The 9,935-nt window shown below is 38.1% G+C and overlaps 1 pseudogene across 1 annotated transcript; it reads right to left on the reverse strand.

Annotated features, from left to right (window-relative positions):
* Window positions 1–2,558: 2,558 nt before the first annotated feature.
* LOC311596030 (eukaryotic initiation factor 4A-I-like) lies at window positions 2,559–3,692 on the reverse strand (annotated as a pseudogene). Its single transcript has one exon. The product of its transcript is annotated as a eukaryotic initiation factor 4A-I-like (transcript).
* Window positions 3,693–9,935: the final 6,243 nt, after the last annotated feature.

Consider the following 9,935-nt stretch of genomic DNA (forward strand, 5'->3'; position numbering starts at 1 on the left):
CTAAAATAAGACAGAAAGACTGTGTTTCCAGTGACAAGAAAAATGCATATCAGGAATGTAGAAGCACAGAAGGACATCTATGCCCTCTTGATTCAAATACATATGGCAAGTAACATATGCAGGGAAAATATTTTAAAAATGTCTCACCCCTTCCTCCTGCAATTGTGGACATACAACTCAAAGTTTAGCCACCATCGGAAGTCTGTGGAAACGTCAGCCAAGCCAATATGCAGCTTTGACTGGCCAAAGGAAGAGATTTAAACATATATCTCCTTAAAAACATGGGTAGTAAGGAATAAACACACAGAGCAAATCTCAAGATGGGTACACAACCGAATTAAAGACAAGCATCATTATTTTCCGTTGTCAGCATGTAAATCATAGCCAAACTTTACACTGAACGTTGGCAATCCTCAGAAGCCTTAGGCAATAGCACAGAAAGTTGTTAATGATGCAGTTTCTGCTGTGCCATAGATTACCAAGTATGCAGTTGCACAGCTCATATACTTCACAGCTACTTGCTCTTAAGGAACTGTTCTCAAAATACATGTTGCTGCGATCATCATCTAGAAAGCTGGAAAACTTTAGTATAATTTTTGCAGATTAGTATTTTTGTTTTCAAAGACGTTTTGTAAGTTTTAGCAAAATCTGCCAATTTTGTATGATTTTAAGGTTGTTGCAATCTTGTGTTAAGGACAGAGCAATTCTGTCTCTTCATTTCTTTACTGCCACTTATGAGCCAAGAAGAAAATTATATGTAATAGCGTGTTTATTTAGCTAAAAATGTCTCTTCATATGCCTTTATGTATTAAAAATGAGGATTGAATAATGATTGTCAAAAAATTTATCATTAGCGAATCAAATCATTCATATTTTAAATGACAACACTAATAGAGCATATTATCTTATATGAAGAATAAAACATTTAGTTCTCTAGTGGCTGGCTATGTAATAAAAATAAAAATATTCAGGACAAATCTGATCTTATAAATGGTTAACTATAATAGCATGTGTAAATGGAACACTAGGGTGGTATGGACGGTACCATTTTAAGCTTTAGACAATTTCAGAAATAATATATGGTTTTGTGAGCTAAATATTTCAATTTCATTTTTGTACCAAACTAATGAGAAAAGTAGAAATAATTTGGAATATATATGCTATATGGTTTGTTTAGGGAATTTCTATATATCTAGGCATGGTATTTGTATCTATTTCAAAAGAAATTTCTGTAGCCAACACATGGAGAAAGCATGCTTTTTTGTAGATGGAGTATCTGCATTTATAAAGTGAGTCAATTGACAATGTTTCTGAAAATCAAAAGGTATCTCTGCCTGTCTCTAAGAAAAAAGAAAAAGCAAACCATCCTGCTTTTTCACAAATATATTCCTCTTGAAATAGGCATCAAATCTGCTAATGCTAATATTTCTTGTGATGCTAATAAATTATGGAACAAAGTCTAAAGTCTATTTCAGTGCATTCTGGCTGTTTGTTTCCCTTTCCTCGCAGGCAACCCACATGTAGTGTATCTTCCTCACCCAATGCTATTGAAACTCAGTGAAAGACCTGACCTGAGAAAGAATGGCACCAGATTAATGTGTCAGTAATTGCTCATCACTAGCTGACATGAAAATAAATGGACTGACCGTGCTTGTCAGTTAAGCCTCCAGCTAAAGAAGCACTTGGGAAAACTTATTAAAACAGGATGACACCTGCAAGCATTCAGCTTTGTCAAACCAGGAATGAACAAAAAGACAATGATTATCTCTGGGTCTATACAAAATGCTTTCTCTTCACACCACTTTTGCTGTAATGGCTTTAAGCCATATTTCCTTCTATCTGAGAAGGTTTAGACTAATGATACTCACAGTTTGTACATATCAATAATATTCTTGTCACACTGACCTTAAGTTTGTAATTATTATGACTTCTTAAGATAATATTTCCCTGAGGAAGTGCATCACTGGAAGAAGAGGTATATCTTTTTCCAAATAAAGGCACAACACAGAATCCAATGAATACTTATGTTGAGCTTTTTTGAGTTTACTATCCTTATTTGTTCATCCCTCTTTTCCTTTGTTTCCTACTTTGCCTCTTATGTGCTAGAGAAGTGCTTTACCATAGAGCTTCATCCCCAACCTCTCTATGTGTATTTTGTCCACATCATCCTTGTATCATCATAGTTAATGTATGTTACGTTAATGTAGAATAGTAATTTTTCTAAAAAGAAACTTTACCTTCCCAATGGCTTTGTGCTTTGTGTAGAGATGACACAACATGAATGAAGTTTAGCTTAACAAGAAGTTTTCATGATTCCCCAGAATTGGAGGAAAATAGTGATAAGGAAAATTGAAAGTTTTCTTTTCTTTTTTCTTTTTTTGTAGTTCCTTCTTTTCACCTCAAAAAGTGACATTTATTAAAAAAGAGAGGGAAACAAGCAAGCAAACAAACAAAAAACCCAAGATGTCCATCTCTTGGCTCCTGTCCCTGCCCCCTTCAAGCTGTTCCTCAACTCCCTGGACTGAACTCTGGCTAGGGTCAGGTAGCAGAACAGCCCCTCAAATGAGGTCAGCAACATTGAGGGACATCTCTTCAATGGAGGTGTTGTAGAATTTCTCAATGTCTCAAAGAGTTCTCTATGGCCAAACCAACCATCTTGAACAATTCTGTGGATGTAGTTCTTCCTGTTGGTGGGAAGGCCATAATTGATGACTTAGAAGACCTGCTGCACATCAATGCCTCTGGTCAACAGGCCAGTGGTAACCAATGCTATGCTAGAACCGGATCTGAACTCCCTCGTGACCACATCTCATTCCTTTTGGTTCACATCTCCATGCATGGCAGAAACAGTGAAACCCGAGGCATGCATCTTCTCAGTCAGCCAGTCCACCTTCCTCCTCATATTAATAAAGATTACTGCCTGGGTGGTACTCAGTGTTTCATGCAAGTCACACACTGTATCAAGTTTCCACTTCTCTCATTCCACATTGATGTAGAATTGGCAGAAAACCTCCAGGGTCAATTCTTCCTTCTTGACAAGAATCCGAACGGGGTCTCTCATGAACTTCTTGGTCACCCCAATGACATCAGAAGGCATTGGAGCAGACAGCAAAACTACCTGTGTGTTACTATTAAGCTTTTGGGATACATTATAGACTTGGTCCTTGAACCCATGACTTAATGTTTCATCTGCTTCATCCAGCACCAAATGTCTTGATGTATGTAGGGGGTAGATCTCTCTGGTTATGAATATCAAGCACCTAACCATGGGTGGCCAGAGTAATATCGGGAGCTTCCATTTGCAGCTTCTGCACCTCAACACACATGATGGTTGCCCCAATACAGGCACAATAAGAGGCACATGTAGTCTCCTAAGGCCATAATGACCTTTTGTATCTTCTGAGCCAATTCATGAGTGTGTGATGGAACCAAAGCCTGAGAGGCCTTCAGATCTAACTTACTCTGCTGCAGAATTGATATGGCAAATGTAGCTATTTTCCCAATCCCAGACTGGGCTTGAGCAATAACATCATAACCCTTGATACAAGGAAAAATAGCTAGCTGCTGGATGGCAGAGGACTTCTCAAAACCATAGGCATAAATATCATGGAGGAGGGATTCTGAGAGATTCATGTCATCCAATTATCCACAGACTCATTCCAGTTACTCTCAATGATGCCTTCAGGCTCCATCTCATTGGGACCATTGTCTCCGGATCAAGAATCCTGACTCACAGAAATGATCCTTAGACTCTTATATGGAGATACCTTCTATCAAAATTGGAGAGTAAGAGTTTGTGTGACAAATTAGGTAATACATGCAGAAACATGCGATACCTAGGGGAGGCATGACTGGATAATATAGACCAGGCTCTAAGGAGATCAAGACATAAAGTTATGTGACTTTTAGGTACATGGCCAAACATAGTTTTAATTTGACTTGAACGTTATTATCGAGTGGACTTTATACAAACGACTCTAGGTAAAGAACGTCTAATAGACGATGGTGGACAAGGAAGTGAGAGGCTAACAGCACAGCAGGATCTCACTACAAACCCATGGTCTTTTAATCTTTAGCAGTGTTGGTTTCCTGGTACTCTTGCATATGACAGTGGAGAAGCCAAGTGTCCCTGTGGTTTCATCACTAGAACTTTGCAACCTTTGGTAATGGAGTCGTTAGGGTAGCATTTGCCTTAGTATCATAAAAAAGGAAAGCAATGACATTTTCAGCCATTATATGTGGAGGCAGGTAGTCATTTACACATTGGATATAGGAACAATTTAATTATTTTTATATGCTTACATTTACATTTTCGTCTACAGTCTTCAGGAGTGTGTTACAATATTTATTATATGGGTATTCTGCATAGTTAATCAATTATTTTTCACTCAGCATATTTATTTACTTATCGATTGATTGACTGATTGAAGTATGGGCATGCTAGACAGCTCCAGGAATGGGTTCTCTCCTTCCACTAAGCCAGTATCAGGGACTGAACTCAGGCCCTGAGGCCTTGGTAACAAGCTGAACTGTCTCACAGGAGCATACATATTTACTGTTTACCTAGTATGTATCAGATTCTGTTTCAAATGTTAGGAATAAATAGAAAGCAGGAAAGGTACCTTTGGGTCAAGGGAAGTCATCAAACCAGATGTGTGATGAAGGCCAGGACATCAAATGTCCTATCTTATTTGCTATACCCAGAGGTAGATGCAGGTAACTTGCATTTGTTCTATGTATTCTTTGAGATTTTGCTCAGCATTTCACAATGTATTGGGTTCCTATCTCCAAGGAGTGCAGCATTAGCAGGTATTGGAAGGACTGTGTTCTAAAATACCTCTAGGGACCCAAGAGCTAGAGGTCTAGAATTAGATTTTTTCCCCGCAACCATCCATGCCTTCACCTTTGGTCTCTTTTAAAACAAGTAGCCTTGGAAAGTGAGGTATGACTTTTACACGTACTCTGGTGCCTCATATTTGACCCCTACCCAGATCTAGCCAATGGTCAGAACAGTCTCCACACTTGAGTGGAGAGTGGGATATGACTTTCTCACATACTCTGGTGCCTCACATTTGACCATGTCCCCTGGAGGGGGAGACCTGGTGGCACTCAGAGGAAGGACAACAGGTTACCAAGAAGAGACTTGATACCCTTTGAGCATATACAGGGGGAGGAAATCCTCCTCAAGAACGGTCATAGGGGAGGGGAATAAGGGAAAAATGGGAGGGAGGGAAGAATGGGAGGATACAAGGGATGGGATAACCATTGAGATGTAACAAGAATAAATGAATAAAAAAATAAAAAGAAAAATAAAAAAAGAAAGAAAAAAGAAAAAAGAAAACAAGTAGCCTTTCTATACCTGGAAGGACATTTTTATCAGCTCCCCTATAATTTCCCCTCTTTCATTATTATGATCCAATGGGCAAAGAGACAATCAGTCACCCCAGTAATATATCTTGGAAACAACTCTCATTTTCTAGCTTAGGTCCTAGAGGGAATTACCAGGTGCACACAATCATTGTAAATGGCCCTTATTGGATATAGCTGTCAACTGCATGGTCAGAGGACACCCCCAGCTCCTAGCAGAAACAACATAAAATGCTAGGCAGACAAAAGCAGTTATCATATGTAATTGTGGTATGGACTTCGCTGAGTAAAACATCACACTGGTTGCTCTCTTTTAAAAGGCAAATGTGGTCTCCAAGACATCAAATAAGCTTAGCCAGTCTTAGAAGACAAATACAAATTGGGTTCTGATTGCTAGAAATCTAGGGCTCTTAATACTACATCATACTATCATAGATACCTTTACTGTTTGTATCATGCTTGGCATATGGTGGCTGTTAAGTAAACTTCAATGTTTAATTCATGAATATGAAATTATATGTGGTTAGAATAACTCAAAATAATCTATTCCATTCTCAGCCAGAATTCAAATTTAAATATATGAAGCCTCAGAATTTTTACATTTGAAAATGAGAATACTCAAATAGATAGCTGCATAAATATGTATATGAAGATACTCAAGGAATTAAGAATAGAGGAATACAACTATTCCAGTTCTCATGTAAAAAGTACTATTTCAATTCTAACTTGGAGTAGATTTTTTTTTTGAGTCTTTAAGTTACTCAAATTCACTTGATGTTTAAGAAAATGAGTCAGCTAGATGTACTCTTTTGGCATATAAAGGTGGAACTTTCTTGTTGAAATATCTTCTAACCCTCCATGGAGGGAAATTTTTACATTACTGCTGGGCCACTGTGGACATGAGTCTCTGTGGAAACTCATTTGCTGTGACTGACTTGCAGCTGCTTCTTCTCATTGGTTCTTTGTGAGCATCAGATGTCCTTCCTAAGTGTCTGCCATAAAATGTTACCTGTGAGAGATCTCAGCATCCAAGCCTTTAGACAGGCATGATTCCAAGAAGCACTTCACAAAATCCATGGTTTCTGGGGACTTACCCAACTTGCCTCTTCCTTCCTGAACTGGGGCTTGAGCTGGCAGTGAAGAGTGGGTCGTGACAGAATGGGATCAGAGTGCCAGAGTCTCTCCAGGCATCCAAACGAGGACTTTTTTCTCATACTTCCCATCCGTATATTCTATTACACGTCAGCGATCTTTTCCCCATAGAACTACACAATAGATAAATTAGGACCTGCAGACCATATAATATTGTAATTGTGAACACTATTACTGTAGTGAGAAACAGTCACAAGCAGCATATAAGCATCAAGATGTGTGTGAAAATACAGTAGTTTGCTAAGGTTTAGCTTTATTCAGCTTATTATTACATATATGTCAGTGTACACAACTCTGAACTATTATAAATTTGCAATGCTGTATAATGTGAATGGCTTTGGCACCTGTACGTACAGCATGAAATATCGGGAAGGGACTGCAGTCTTGCACAGGAAAGGCAAACATGATGCTTGAAATGTTAAAAAAGAGACTTATAGGAAATAGGAAAGCAGATCTATGCCAAGACTGAAGAGCTTAGAAGAGCAGAGAGAAGAATAATAGAGAATATGGGCAGAGAAGAGGAAAACTAAGACCACTGTTAGCCACACCCTAAAGACTCTGAAGGTACTTGGGTCAGATTGCATGGAGCTTTGAGTGTTAGACTGGTGTCTTAGATAGAGTTTCTATTACTGGGACAAAACGCCATGACCACAAACCAACTTGGGAAGGAAAGGGTTTACTCATCTTATGCCTCCACAGCACTGTTCACCATTGAAGGGAGTCAGGACACGAACTCAAACCGGGCAGGATCATGGAAGCAGGAGGTCAAGGAGGGGTGCTTCTAACTGGCTTCCTTCACATGGCTTCCTCAGCCTACTTTCTTATAGAACCCAGGACCACCTGCCCAAGCATAGATCCTCCCCCCATTGATCACTAATTGAGAAAATGTCTTTGCTGGATCTCATGGAGTCATTTCCTCAACTGAGGTTCCTTCCTCTCTGATGAATCTAATTGGTGTCAAGTTGACACAAAACCAGCCAGTACAACCAGTAAATACGGGTTTTGGTTTTAAGCAATAGGGATATGGTAGACACTTAGTTTCATTTGTTATTGACACGATAAAATACTCCAATAAGGGAAACTTAATGAAGAAACAGTTCATTTGACTTCCAACTACAGGTTCAGTTCATCTCTGTAGGGAAGTCTAGGCAGAAGGAATTAAAGCAATGAGTCATATTGCATTTACATTAAAGGACAGAGAAGTGAATTGATGCATACTAGTATTTCCTTGCCCTTTCCATTTCTCACAGTCCATGGTCCCTCAACCAGGACATGGTCCTGCTCACAATCAAGTGATCTCTTTCTACATTGCTTAACATAACCAGGAGTATTCTTTACAGACATTCTCACAGGCTATCCTTAATTCTACACAAGTATGCCTAGAAACTTGCCTCCTTGGCATCTAGTTGAAATATGTTGCTGACCTTTATAGATGCTTGAAAAAAAAGAAGAAAATTAATTTGAATCTTGTATTAAGAACATAAATGTGCAGTAAATGAGTACTTTAGGTTGAGACCAATGTTAGCAGAACCAAGACTAGAGAGAACAATTGGAAAAGACAAAATGAGTGATTTAAAGATAGGTCAACATATTGGAAAGTAAAAATTAGAATGTATCTGCTATATACTATATAATATAGAATATTTTATATGTATACATACATTTTAAAATTAATAAATGAGAATAAATGAGTGCAAACAAGTAACTAAGCATCAAAATTATCAGAAATAAAGGAAGTCAAGAAAAGGACTAGCTCATCTAAGACTGAGCAAGATTAGAGAACTAGAAGACAGGAAACAATATTTTTAAAAAATAAGGAGATCAAGAAGTTAGGCCAATTTTGAAAAAAGTATGATGAATTTAGCTTTGAGTATTTGACTCAAAATTATATGGTGTTCTTATGTAGAGGAGTTACTAAGCGCTTCATGAAAGGAATATGTACCTGAAACTGTCGGGATCTTTTATATTAACTTACTGGATCACTACTTAGAAATCAGAATAGAAATTGCACCACAAATCTTATGGTCCAGCTAAAGAAGAGTAATTGCCTTGTTGCTTTTACAAAGGGTACATATAAAGATAGAAGAATAGATGTGACAGGAAATATTGGAAGTACAGTGAAGCCATGGTTTTCATGTAACACATTTTTATTAGATGTCAGCAGTCATTGTTTTAGAGATTAATGGGTGTCCCCGGGTTTAAATTACAGTACATTTCATTACAGATAGTGATCAAATAATGTAAAATTGTAAAAGCTGCATAACTCTAAATCATGCTTAATGTACTGAGGCATATGTTTTGATAAAGAACAAAAAGAAAACACTAAATCATATGTCTCGGAGACACAACCAGACATGTGCCTCAGAGACTGGTTGAATTTTCACAATCGATATTTTTAATTAGAAATCACTGATAGCACTGTTTAATTATCAAGTTCAATTATAAGTAATAGAGACACTCATGTTTATCAAGTCAGAAAAGTCATTTTTAAATTGAAAATATATTCTTCTCTCAGACAATATGTCCCTAGCACAGTGTTCCCTGTCTACTCCTCCCAGCTCTTCTCCATGTTCCCACTCCCCCAGATCCACTCCCTTTCCATTTCCCATCAGAGAAGAGCAGGCCTCCAAGGGACAATGACCAAACAAGATATAATAAGACAACGCAAAGCTCTCATACCAAGGCTGGACAAAGTAACCCAATAGAAGGAAATAGAAGGAAACGAGTCCCCAGAGCTGTCAAAAGAGTCAGTGACACACCCACTCCAGTGTTAGGAGCCCTGCAAATACAATGAGCATTTATTGGTAGAAGGTTAGTAGACAAAAATAACAGCTTGTCCATGTTTATGAAGAAAATGATGAAAATTATTGCTCTGATTCTTGCCTTAAATGAAATATTTTATAGATTCAAAAAGTTACAATATTTAGAGCCAAGTACAGTGGTTGAGCAATGGTTGGAGGAAGTTGGGGATTTCAAGGCCAGCCTTGGGGGTAGAATGAGATCTTATTTAAAGAATGAACCAAGACAAGAAGGAAAGAAAGAAGGAAATGATATCTCCCTACAGCTTTAAATATCTGGATTGTGAAAGTACCATGCAGGGGGGAAGTGCAAAAGCTGACTTATGTAATAACCAGAATCCATTTCAGTGTCTAAGGCTCAGGGATCTATCTATGCAAAAAATGAAATAGAAAGATTATAAGAGGCAGAGGTAGTGAGTGACACCAAGGAAACAGCTTCTTCCACACAACAGGGATGATACACATATGGACTCAGAGACACTGTGAAAACACACCCACAAGGCCTACACAAGTTCAAGCCAGACAAAACCCCAGGATAGATGAATAGAACCAGGTACAAAGTCCAACCCATAATGAAGAAACTTTTTTCCAATTGATAGTTAAATGAAATGGGAAAAC

The sequence above is a fragment of the Acomys minous genome (genome assembly GCF_964271855.1).
Source record: "Acomys minous genome assembly, chromosome: 4".
Lineage (NCBI taxonomy): Eukaryota > Metazoa > Chordata > Mammalia > Rodentia > Muridae > Acomys > Acomys minous.